The sequence below is a fragment of the Anser anser genome (assembly GCF_964211835.1).
Source record: "Anser anser genome assembly, chromosome: 1".
NCBI classification, from domain to species: Eukaryota; Metazoa; Chordata; class Aves; order Anseriformes; family Anatidae; genus Anser; species Anser anser.
This window is the reverse complement of record NC_139720.1, coordinates 203,335,650-203,349,094: the sequence shown is the minus strand read 5'-3', so window position 1 is coordinate 203,349,094 and position 13,445 is coordinate 203,335,650. Positions and strand designations below refer to the sequence as shown.

Here is a 13,445-nt window from a genome sequence, read left to right as displayed (position 1 = left end):
AGGCAAAATTGAGGCCTAATGTTACAGAGATCACAGAATTACAGATGAACTAAATGTACTTTTTTCTTTTTTTTAATTAAATGTCAGCAAAACCAACAGAAAAATCTTCATATTTTCTTTCAAGCTGTTCTCCTGTAGGATAAGCTGGTAATAAATACCAGGAGATAGATATGTCTGTTGTTTTTTATTCTATCTCACCATAGAAAATTTCTTCATTTGAAATTGTAGAATAGTCACAGTGCTTAAACAGTGGGTGTAGTGTTCCCACTGACAATCATACTAACCAGGACTGTCCTTTTGGTTCCTTGTGTTCTTCCATCTATCTTTCTTAATCTGTTTCTTGTCTAATTTAAATCAGAAGGATCTGGGGGAAGGAACTCTCTCTTCTCCAAAATATTGCCTTAACTTCCAAGTAATATTCCACAGAAACACAGTCAATAAATGAATAAGACTGAGAGTGTTAAAGTAACAGATTTGCAAGGAACTGTTGATCCTTCACTCACTTCTGTTGGTTTGCAAATATTAAAATCTGTAATGACAAAAAGATTTCTTTGCCAGCTGTGTTATGTAAGAGTGTTGATAGTGAAAAAATATGTGAAGTACTTAGAATCAGACTACAGGATTTGGGCTGTCTCTGCCCTCATTTGCTTTTGTGACTTTGGACATTGTAGCCACCAAACACTCAGCCTGCCTGCCTAGGAAATCACCCATATTTCTCTACTGCCAGAGTTTACAGGCTGCATTAGCTTCCAGACTGTACATGAACATGAAAGAAACAGTCTCCAGTTTAAAGATATTAGCATCTGAATAGCCAAAAGAGACAGGGTATAAGAAAGGAAGTATCACTACCTTAATTTCATATCAGAAATGAATCACTGAGAATTTGAAATTTCCAAATGGTACCCCCAACCAGAATGGCAACTTGAATGCAGGTCTCCTTATCTAATGTGCACCAACTTTTATTTTTCTCCCTGCTGTGTCTAGGTCTGATGAAGAATCCATTACTATGAAAATTGTGCCTGAGCAAAATGTCATAGAAGTTTTAAACTTAGTTGTAGCAGTGCTTCCTGGGAGTTGCTGTGCTTCCCTATGCATCATACTCATAGGACAAACATTTCCTGTGATAGATCATCATCAAGTGATTGCCATGAGATGCTGAAGGAGTTCAGCTACAGGTTAAAAACATGATGCCTAACGAAAGACTTATTATAGCCACAGAAGTCAGTCTGAAGGAAAAATGGGGGTCTGTCACATAAATCTTTCACCAGGCCCTGAGGCCACCAAAAGTAAAATTAGGCAGTATGGCAGGAAATACACTTCTTTGTTTAAAGTCAGTCTCTTTTTTTGTCAGTCTGGATCAAAAAAAAAAAAAAAAAAGTTTTGTTTCACTTTTCCTAACAGGAAAAAAAAAAAAGGAAAAAAGTCATTTCAAGTTTCACCATAGAACTTGGAAGTTTGAGAGGAAAAAAAAAAAATCTACAGTATATCTCAAAGAAATTGAAATTCTGAAGATTTCATTTTCTGTCAAGAAACTGTCAATGGAAAATTCCTGGTTAAGTCTAATTGACTTACAGAACTAGACCTCTTCAGTGTTCCAGACACTGAATTCTTTGTTTGAGAGTGTTATAAACGCACAAAAGTATTACCCTGAGGCTTGCTATAAAGCTGAGGCTTACTATAAAGCTGAGAACAGGCTTAATTACAGTCCTGAAAAAGTAGTAGGTCTTTCAATGAACACAAAGTGCTTTAACTCTTTTCCAATCAAGTAAAGGTTGCTCCAGCACAAATGCTATTGTCTCATCATGTATCAAGACAGGGTGGTTTTGTGAAACTGTGCAGAAAGCAATGCCTCACCAAAAACGAGAGGAAATGTACTGAACTACCAAGGCCACTTAACAAAGTGTTACATCCTTAACATTTGGAAAAAAATATCCTGGCACTCTAAATCTGAATGTGACAAGTTTCTCCAAATGGGAAAACTACGTCTGCATAACATGAGCTCAGGGGAGAGTTGATGAAAACAGAAAGCAGCTTTGCTTCAAGATGCTCGTACAAATACACCAGTGGAGACCTTGTCATGATCATTACTGATTAAACTCTACTTAATTAATTATTCATAGTGAATTCTCCTGTTGTGTAAGAGGTATGATGAGGTATATATATTTAATTTGAGCTATACTGTGGGGATAATGAACAATCCTTGATGGAAAATTTCCTCCTTTTCTGCTAAATTTCTTTGCAACACACATTAGGATGAATTTCCTCTGAGCAATCTTTTTGTGGAAAACCTGTATGTGCATGAAGGCATACACGTAGCACAGGCACTGGGAATCTGGGGAAGTTGCATTATCCAATTTCTTTGAAGATGAGATTTGAGGTTCACAGCATGAATGCATCTTCACACATTCTGTATGGAATTGTGTTTCTCATAGATATTTTATTCATGAACAGTGGCATTTCCATAGTAGAAAATTGTGAAATTGCCAAAATTGGCCCAGGAAGAACAAGACAGGGCAGTTCCCAGTCTTCAGACATTTCTGTGACTCAAAGAGAAAGATATAGGGACTTTTGGGCTTGCACACATGGCTGGTCAAGGCAAGGATTTGTACTCTGAGAAGAAGAATACTTTAGTTTCACTTCCAAGTGAAAATTAATTCAGAAGCCCTGTGCTGGAACCAGTGTAACATCTTCTGTGAGTCCTTTGTGACAAAAGCTGCTTACATCCTGGAAATCTAGCTGTGTAGCTATTTTATTTCTACTTCTAAATCTAATGAAAATTCCTAAGGAAAAATTAGGGAGAAGGGAGGGATTGATTTACTTCTACTTGGCTAGTCTCAGTTCAGCAAAAGAAATTCCACAAACAACACAAGCTGGAACTGAAATATGGTCAATTTATCTTCAGTTCCTCCTGCCCCACCAAGTTCCATCTCCATTTCAGTGTTTGGGAAGTTGCATCTCTGTATTGTGACTTGTTCTGCTGGAAGAGGTAGCACTTTTTTTTTACTGGATGTTCACCTCCTCTTGAAAGTTTGTCTGTTGGTGGCATAATCAGAGTTGCTGACTGTTGAAATATGTTCTATACTTGTGGCAACAACGGCCAGCTGGGTTCTTTTAAAATACCAGTCTGAATCCTGCATGTTGCCTACCTCAATGTCTGACCCTAATCCCAGTTCAAAAGCTGCTCCCATTTGTCTCTGCATGTTTAAAACAAACAAGCAAACAAACAGAAATCCATATTGATTATATCATCAACTGTAATGCTTTTCCCTGGTTCACAGTTGGAACTTTGTTCCAAACTCAAGCATATGCATACCCACCTTCAGTTTAACTATAGCAATCTGTTAGTTCCACTTCCAATGAATCAATTTGAAAAACTAGTAAGAAGCTTAAAAAGAAGATTGTGCTTTTTTTTCCAGATGAGGCTTAATATAGTACAGTACATAATAGTACTTCAATCTGATAGAAAAGGGTCAGGCAAACTGCAGGTTGCTCTTGCTGCTCCTCCTGCCCAGCAATTGAGCCAGTTAAACTACCTGATCAGAAACCGTTAAGATCTTATCTGCATTACACAGCAAAACAGCAAGGTTTTTAAACTAAAAATAATAAACAAAGAACACTGACGTGCTTTATAACACTAAATGTTACTGATATAAGATTAAAACATCCCTACAGCCAAATGGAATAACGAACTACATTTTCTCCTGCCCAGAGATTTTTAGGTTTTCACACATTCATTTGGAGTACGGGAAGGCTTTTTTGTTTGTTTGTTTGTTTGTTTGTTTTCCTTGTAATCATTACTTGGACATGCATATTGCTATCATATTTTTATTTATTTATTTTTGCTTATAAGAGAGTTTCAGTGAACATGGATGAGAAACAGCCTTTATGAGATATTTAGGATGTACAATTGCTTCAGGAAGCACACAGCAAAAATCAGAAAGTAAAAGAAGAGGAGGCTCAAGTAAAATTAAAGAAATGCATTATACCATTAATTTAGCTTGTAATAACCTTACCTATCTCAGAACATATTTATTTAAACAGAAGTGCTACTATTATTTTTATAGACAGAGAAGAGCAAAACACAAAGTAATATTCTATGCTGTATCTGAGCCACAGAAAAGAAGCCAAATCAAGTTAAAATTCTCAGTAGATATCTTGCAAGCAATATGAGGATACAGAGCTTCATTTTTTATTAGCTTTTATTGGCATCAACTGGATGAACTTTGCCAGAAATACCTAAAAAAATCCAAGTAGGTATAATTCTAAAAATGTGTGTGGGAGTAATTGAAGGTATTTATGAAAGGCAATGTGTTGGCTGATTATCAAGATGATCTTCCTTCAAGTCAAGGAATGGATAGAAGTGTTTCTCAAATGGAGATGTTAGAAGACTCTTTGACTCTTATACCTAAAATTAATCATCACAGAACACCAACACCTATCTACTACTACTTGTATCTACTAGATATTGTCTACATTTAACTGTTGTGAATGTATGAGCCTTCTAAACTTTTGTCACATATAAAAATAAAGGCATAATACCAAATCCCTTGAGCAACTAGAGCAACCACAAGCATGGTGAAAGGCACACTTATGTCTGCAGGAGCAGGAACTGAATTATTTGTTTGATGGGAAGCTCATGATTTATTTGTAAAGAGTACAAACCAAATGAAATCAAATCAAATGTCTGAAATTCTGAAGTTGTCCATGTGTGTTAAAGGAAAAAAAAAAAAAAAAGACCCATTGTCTGGAGTTTTTAAAATAGGAATTTTTTAAAATGGGAATTTCAGTTTCTATTTTAAGTATATATGTGCAAAACAAAACAAAATTTAAAAAGTTCATCTTGATAACAGCCCATTAAAACATCTTAAAGGAGGAGATTTCCTCAAAATATATTCCACTTAACTACCTCCAACCAGTTTTCTTGATAATCACTCTGAGAGTGGACTGTTGTAATACAAGTAGCCAAATGTTGTGAACAAGTCACACCATGCTTTGGTCAGCATGATACCAGCTTGTGACTCCAGTGTTATGCTTCACTCGGAGCCACATGTTGAAGAATCATTATGAAGTTTCTGCATGGGGCCACTACAGAACTGTGGCACAGCACAGTATGCAAACAAGATGGAAGATTTCTTGATGAAAATTTGTGCTGTTATACTATTAGTTTTCACTGATGAGAGTAGTTGTCTTGTGAGGTTCTGGTCTTTGGCAGGAGGTGTGAAGAAGGTTTATCTGTTGTGTCCCATGCAGGATCAAGCGATCATGTCAATGGAAGGTTTCTGCAAAGACATGACTACACAAGCAGAGTAACCATCTAATGTTGACTGGCCTTGAAGAGGTATCAGAGAACTAGAAAACAACAAAGAAGTGACATGGGGCAAAAATTCCCCTTGTGATTAATTGAAGAAAAAAAACACTATTCTGTCATTAATCTTGCTGTAACTGTCTTCCTTAAGCACAGACAATTGCAAAGTGATTCGGCGTGTATGATCTAACTGCTAAGGCCTTAGAAGGCACATGAAAAAACGATGACTGCATTTAGGACTCTGTCCTTAGCTATACATATGATCACAGAGAACTGATATATAAATGTATTTGGATGGTCATCTTTTATATTCAAACTGTTAGCTTTTTGAACAAGTTGTCTATTGCTCAATGTTCATAAAACTCAGAAAAATAAGGGTACCTTGTACAACTGGTAGCTTGATAGATGAAGACATAATTCAAGTGTTGTCAATATAAAGAAGCATTAGTTACCATGACATCATACTGGTTATAAACTTAATTTTCTTTTCTGTGAACAGTTCTGAAATTTTTATATTTTTACATCTGGGGACAAGAAATGTTTTCATAATCTTAAAAATATTGGCCAACCAAAAAACCCTGCTTCTAATCCTCTTAAGATTCAATTCAGTCTGATTGAAGTAATTTGTTTAAATGATCTCATAATATTTAATTTAGATATTGACCATTTTATCATTTTACTATAAACCTCCTTTCATTTTCTGTAACATAACGTAAAACATATGCATTCTGAATTAAGAAAAGGGCTTATTTTTACTTCAAATGTCATTAACTGAAATATTTTGATGTTTAAAAATAAATTCAATTCAAATGTTTAAAGAAATTAATGGACCTTTTGAGTTTTGTTAGTTTTAGCTGTTAGGTATTTTCTGACTGGAATTTTTCATTGAAAGCTTTTTAAACCAGTCTAGTGAACAATGCAATATACACAAAACATAATCATACTGAATTAAATTAAATATATCTGTTTATTACTTTCTTATCTAAGAGAGCTGAGAAGAATCAGTTTGATACCAAAGTTTTTCTCCTCTTTCTCATCTTCTTTTGTCTATACATTTTGCCTATATATAATATATTCATGTCTCAAGGAAATTATGTATGACCTGCTTCCACAGTTTGATGAAGCTCGCTTCTATTTATTTTTAAATTATGACTTCATAACTTTAAAAGAAAGGCTTATTTTAAATGCCTCTGTAAACTGAGTAGAAGGGACAGTCTGGAACAATCTTTTGTGTACAGATTGAACACTTCAGACCAAAGACTTTTCCTTAGTCTGAGCACCTTTGATCCGTTCTGCTAACTGATACACCTGTAGCTTTGTGGCCTTGTCCACTGACAGATGTTGGAAGTCCACTGTGATACTAATGTCTGATAAAGAAATTTAAGCTTGACAGCTTTTGTAGAAATGTGTTGTTGCCATCTCTGACTACTCTCCTTATTTTCAGACAAAAGAGATTAATAATTTTATGTGTTTTGTTTGTGAAAAAGCTCTTTCTATCCATCTGAGTCTAAAACATTTCCCTTAGATATTTCCCATATCATTTCATCATTTCATTTCAAAACGAAATCATTAATGAAAGCACAGTTTGTAGTGGACTCCAGGGATATGCTGGCTTTTCTTTCATTTGCAGTATTGCTTTAGGATTATACTCTTTATTTTTTATTTGGTTTTCAGATGGAAATGAAGACATGAGAGACCGAAGGTATTAGACTGGAGGTTGTTCCTTTCAGAAGATAAATACTATGTCAGAAAGGAAAGGGAGGGCTTTGGTGTATGATCCTGCATCCTTCATTGTGGGCATAGTGAATTCTCAAGGAATGCACCTAGCTGGGATTCTAATATTTGGACCTATAGCCAATTCAGGTTTAGACAGTTAACTATTATGTTTCTGGCCATTTCTACAAGTGAACAACATCCCACTTGCCTAAGTTCACAACTTGGTGCATACCTTCACTTAATATCAGTTATTCATCTATGGTTTGTAACAGGTCTTTTCTGAAATACGTTCAATGCTATACTCTGCTGCTGCAGTAGATGAGCACTACTCGAAGTCACCCAGCAAAAGGAAGCACAATTCAGGGATTAGATAGACTTTGAAGACCTTCAATAATGTCTTTTGTATGTTTAAGTGCCCCTTTTTCTGCCCTATCTTCTCATAGTCATGCTCAATGGAGGTAAACACATATTCTTATCAGTGGCTGTGAGAATAATCATATCATAGACTGAGAGAAACTCACATAACTACAGTAATGAGTGTTACATATTTACATTGAAGAGAATGAACGACAGCTGATGATTTTCCCTCATTGTGGTTTAACCTGGCAGGCAGCAAAGCTCAGTGGGCTGGGGGAGAGAATCAAAAAAAGGTAAAACACATGGACTGAGATAAAGAGTTTAATAGGGAATAAAAGGAACATACAATAACAATAATATTAATAACAATAATTATTTATTATAATATAGTAATAACAATAATTGTTCCTAATAATAAAGAATGTGCAAAACAAATTATGCATAATGCAATTGCTCACCACAAGCTGACCAATGCCCAACCAGTCCTGGAGCAGCAACTGTACCCTAGGCCAACTCTCCCCAGTTTATTTTTCAGCATGATACCACATAGTACGGGATATCCCTTTTGCTAGTCTGGGTCAGCTCCTGGTGGTGTTCCCTCCCAGGTCCTTGTGCACCCCCAGGTACTTCTCAGGCAGGACAGCATGAGAAGCTGAAAAGTCCTTGTCTCTGTGTAAGCACTGCTCTGCAACCACTGAAACATTGGTGTGTTATCAACATAATTTTTCTCCTAAATCCAAAACAGAGCATCATACCACTATTAGGAAAATTATCTCAGCTGAAACCAGGACACTCATAAAAGCTTACATTTGCTTAATTGTATAAATAACTACATCATATTTATTACAGCAAGTCACTTTGTATAACATCTGTTTTAATAATAACACATAATATTTCCTGCAGTAACTGTAGATGATGGCAAAGCCATTCCTAACAGCTAAATTTCACTGCAACTGCTTGTGCAACCATTCATATTCAGCATGTTCGTTTGGGACAAGAGCAGATTGACTGTCCCAATCTAAACTCTCTGAGCAATCAGGTCTATCAGGAACCCATGAATACTTACAGTGGTGACTGGAAGGCAGATCTGTGACTGCTTGCATTTCCCAGGAGTGCTTGTCAACAGATTTTGAAGGGGGTGATATGAAGGTTCTTGGGGCATGTGAATGATTCATAAAGAACAACATGGCTTAAAAATGACACACCATGCCTGACTAACTTGGTATCCTTCCACTGCAGAGTGACAGAGTTGGTGGACAAAGCATGAGCAATTACTGCCATCTTGACATCACCTTGACGTATATAAAAACTTTGATACAGTCCCACACAATGTTCTTGTCTCTAAACTGGAAAGATATGGATTTGATGGATGAAGTATTCAGTAGATAAGGATTGGCTGCATGTCTACATCTAAAAAGTTGTGATCAAGAACTCAAATCCAGTGACAAGTAATGTCCCTTAGGGGTCCATATTGCGACTGACACTGATACCTTCATTGGTGACATGAACAGTGCCACCAAGTGGTACTGTTGACATGTTGGAGGGAAGGGATGCCATCCAGGGCGACCTTGACAAGCTTGAGAGTTGGGCGCATGAGAACTTCATGAAGTTCAGCTAGGACAAGTGTAAGGCCCTGCATATAGTGGAGAAATCCCAAACATCAGTAAGGACTGGATGATAAATGGATAGAAAACAGCCCTGCAAAGAAGGATTTTAGTGAAGAAAAAGCTTGACATGAGCCATCAACATGTGCTTGCAGTCCAGAAAGCCAAACATATCCTGGGCTGCATCAAAATAAATGCAGTCAGCAGGTCAATGGAGGTGATTCTCCCCCTCTACTCCGCTCTCCTGAGACCCCACCTGGAGTACTGTGTACAGCTCTGGCACCCCCAACATAAGAAGGACACAGACTTGTTAGAGTGGGTCAAGAATAGGGCCACAGAAATGATCAGAGGTCTAGAGCACCTCTCTGATGAAGACAGATTGACAGTTGGTGTTGTTCAGCCTGGAAAGTGGAAGGCTCCAGGGAGGCTCTATCATGGACTTCCAGTATTTAAAGGGGGGCCTACAAGGAAGATGGCAAGGGACTCTTTATATGAAAGTGTAGGGATAGGACAAGAGGTAATGGTTTTAAACTACCGGAGGATAAACTTAGATGAGATATGAGTAAGAAATTCTTTACAATGAAGGTGGTTAAATAGTGGAACAGGTTGCCCAGAGAAGCTATGGATGCCCTATCCTTGGAAATGTTCAAGGCCAGGTTGGAAGGGGCTTTGAGCAACCTGGTCTAGTGGGAAGTGTCCCTGTCCATGGCAGGTGAGTTGGAACTAGATAAGCCTTAAGGTACTTTCCAACTGAAGCCACCCTATAAATCTATGAATATTGTTTTATTTTTTATTCTTTATTGATTAGCTGCAGCAGTGGTTTCAATAGGTATATCTAGCAATTCAGCCAAGAGCTAGAGCTGTGTTGTTATAAGATCTTAGTGCATATAGAAACTAAGACTGTTTTTGGCTACATTGGTGGCAAGCACATTTGATACTCACAGATGTTCTCCTGGCTTCCCACACTCATACCTGTTTATAAGGCTGGTTGATTTAGAACTAGATAGATGACCTTTAAGGTCCCTTCCAACCAAACCGCTCTATGATTCTATGATCCTATGATTCTATGATGATTCTGTGATTCTAGGATTCTACGATTCTCTTTAACCTGAATGCCTATGGTGGTGTCAGTGATGGAGAAAAGTGGAACTGATCCTATAGTCTATTTGACTATTACATTGCGAGTTTTAACATTTGCAGAATCAGCATTGGCACTTGGCATAGCAGACTAATGAATGTTCAGAGCATTCAGAAAGATCAGTCTCTGCTTATTTGGCTATATTTCCCTATCAAGTACCCTTTAGTTGGCATGATTTCAAGGATCTCATTGACACGAAAGGAAATGTTCTTTGGGCACTACTGTTACATACTGCCATTGTCTGCTTAGGTGCTGGAGGGAAAACTATTACCAAAATGTTTACAAGCAACTTTTGTCCAACGGAAATTATATATATATATATATACACACAGTTATTCTGGAATGCTGGGGTTTCCTGCAATGAGACAAAACAGAAGCCTTTTGACCAAAAAGTAAATGGTGAAATGATAAGAGGCCTTGAAACTTTTTTTTGACTGTGAGATGCTCAAGTGCAGAGAAAATGATGGTCTCATCTGATGTGTTAAACACTGTCATCTATCATGTTTAGCTTCTTCATTAATGATCTGAAAAGGGAGTAAACAATGTTAATAAAAGTTGTAAATGATATTGAACACTGGGGATGCCAGTCAGGATACAGAAATATTGCAAAGGTTTCTAAAGATACTTGGCTAGATATCTGGGAAAAGAAAGAGGTTCACCTCAGCATACTTAGTGTCCTGGTTTTGGCTAGGATAGAGTTAATTTTCTTCCTAGTAGCTGGTAGGGTACTGTGTTTGGGATTTTGGATGAGAATAATGTTGATACCATGCTGATGTTTTAATTGTTGCAGAGCAGTGCTTACACTAAGCCAAGCGCTTTTCAGCTTCTCGCCCTGTCCTGCCAGCGGGCAGACTGGAGGTGCAGCAGGAGCTGGGAGGGGACAGAATCAGGACAGCTGACCCAAACTGGCCAAAGGGGTATTCCATACCATCTGACGTCATGCTAAGTACAATATATAGGGGTGGCTAGCTGGGGTGGGGGGACCAGCTGCTCGAGGGTAGGCTGGGCATTGGTCAGCGGGTGGTGAGCAATTGCATTGTGCATCACTTGTTTTGTACACAGTATTATTAGCAGTACTTTTATCATTATTATTATTGTTTTCCTTTCTTTTTCATCCTAATAAACTGTCTTTATCTCAACCCACAGGCTTTCATTTTTTTCTGATTAACTCCTCCATCCCAGAGAGGGAGGGGGGAGAGTGAGCAAACAGCTGTGTGGTGCTTAGCTGCTGACCAGGTTAAACCACAACACAGGCTAAAAAATATTCTGTATGGGGTGGAAAGATGGTAACAACAGTGAAATAGAGAAAGCAGAAAGAAAACAAGGCAATTTTGCAATGAGATATGAAAAAGTAAACATACAAAAGGCATGTTTCTGATTTTTTTTCTTGCTTTTAATTGCTGGCTTAGACGTTGGGATATATATATACATATATATATATATTTCTGTCATCCTAAACTGCTTGCAAGAAAGTTTGTTATTCTGAATGTTTTCATGATGGGGAAAAAAAAAATTATTATTTTTTTGGATCTTCATTCCCCAAACTGCCACTAATATTCTCTTGTATTCTCTTGTAGAATCCTTACAAAGGTGTTGAAAATACAGTTTCAGTTCCCTCTGACAACAGAGTGTGAACCTGAGTCTTCCACTGTAGGTGGTCTATTTACCACGTCAAAATTCAATATGGGAAGTTCTCTTAAACTTTTTTGGTTGTGGTTGCCCATTTTTTAAAAGTTATATTTTGTTTTGCTTCTTCCCATAGTTGATCAGCAATGCTGAATTTTGTGATCCAGTAATCACTCCGGAACATTTTCTGAACTGATAGTGTCAACATAACTTTCATCTTTACACATGTAGGCTTTTGTCAACGATAGAGCATGAGATGTTCACTAACAGCATGACAGCAGTTGTCATGGAAGTTGACATGTTAAGTGTAAGAATGAAAAATTAGAACGTGAATTACCATCTGTTTCCTAGAACAATAAGGTACATATGCAAATAAATACTTTAAATACACAATTCATTTGGAAAGCAATTGTGGTGGCTTTTAGCAAGAAAAAGACAATTTTCAAGGTAAAAATTAAATTTCCTTACCTGAAATAAATCCTAAAAATACTTGGCAGTAGTTTAAAAAGATCTGAATTAAGGGCTAGGCCTCTGTTTAAGGTTTCTGCAGTAGTTAGCATGCTAAGATTCCACTGCAGGAGTAGTAATCAGCACTCCTAGACCTGGAGTAAGAATAATACCATCTCTGCTAATAGTACTTTAAACAAGAAAATGGGAAAAGTGAAGGAAAAATTTATTCAAAGTATGCACTATATAAAACTATTTGGAAACTGCCTTTAAAAAGCCTAATTTAAACCTTTTTTTTTTTTTTAATGGATAGATGGATAAACTTTTAGAATGTACTAACTTTTACTTCATTTTTCAAGGGAAAAGTTTATTTTAGCACATCAGAAATGTCATCTTGTCTTGATTTGGCTTATTCGCTTTAGACCAAAATAACAGAACATGGAGTTAATTGTGCACTATAATATATGACACTTATCGCAGGTAAATTTATATTGTATTGTAAAGTACTAAATACTTTTCCATACAACTGAAATCAGATACGTTCTAATAAAGTACAAATTAACCAAAACAATTGAAATGACCCCATAAAAATGAAACATTTCTGTGACATTTACAGAAAATATTTTAATAATCTGTAGGTTTTATTTTATTTTATTTTATTTTATTTTATTTTATTTTTAGAAAATAACTATTCATGAAGAATTTTCTAGACATTACTTGTACCTTCTGAGATAGAATTTTAAGAACTCAGAATATTAAAATTTTGATTCCTGGCCACCTAATGCTAGTTTTTATCTTAACTCTAGAGCAAACATATATTTTTAAAAAGTCTATAAAGTTATCTAATGTTATCTCCCTTTTAGAGATATACACAAACATCACAATTAGGTCTAAAAGGCTGTGGCAGGAGACTTTTACTGTATGTTTTTATGAGGGACTATGAAATCTAAACCTGCCCAGATTTAATTTAATTTGGACTATAGACTATACATTACTATAGACTATACATTTACTTTAAATAAATTAACTCTAATAAAGTAACTCTATCCCAACTGAAACCGAGACAGGAACACACAGAAAGAAAAAGCAGAAAACAAAGTGAACTATGAAAAGTTTTATTTATTTATTTATTTATTTATTTATTTATTCTCTATCCATATATAAAGCTCTCTTGGAGTTTCATTGTCATTTCTACCCTTTCTGAACCACTATCTCACAATGCTCTTGCAAACCTTATAGACCTGCTTAAGGA

At 36.4% G+C, this 13,445-nt stretch overlaps 1 protein-coding gene across 8 annotated transcripts in view; it reads right to left on the bottom strand.

The window, feature by feature from the left end:
- Positions 1-13,445, bottom strand: part of GRM5 (glutamate metabotropic receptor 5) — a 292,635-nt gene that overhangs the window by 162,745 nt on the left and 116,445 nt on the right. The window lies entirely within an intron of this gene.